Below are 267 nucleotides of genomic sequence, written 5' to 3' on the forward strand. Positions count from 1 at the left end.
GGTCTTGTTTAAGAAATCCTTGACTTCACTAAAGTATCAGGATACCAAATCAATGTACAAAAATCAGTAGCAGTTTTATATACCAAAAATATTCAAGCTGAGAGCCAAATCAAGAAGCAACCCCAGCCAGGTGCAGTGGCTCAAGCCTGTGATCCCAGCACTTTGGAAGGCCAAGGTGGGTAGATCACTGGAGGTCAGGAGTTTGACACCAGCCTGACCAATGTGGTGAAACCCCATCTCTATTAAAAATACAAAAATTAGCCGGGC

This window comes from Mandrillus leucophaeus, unplaced genomic scaffold (genome assembly GCF_000951045.1).
Source record: "Mandrillus leucophaeus isolate KB7577 unplaced genomic scaffold, Mleu.le_1.0 Scaffold648, whole genome shotgun sequence".
Taxonomy (NCBI): domain Eukaryota; kingdom Metazoa; phylum Chordata; class Mammalia; order Primates; family Cercopithecidae; genus Mandrillus; species Mandrillus leucophaeus.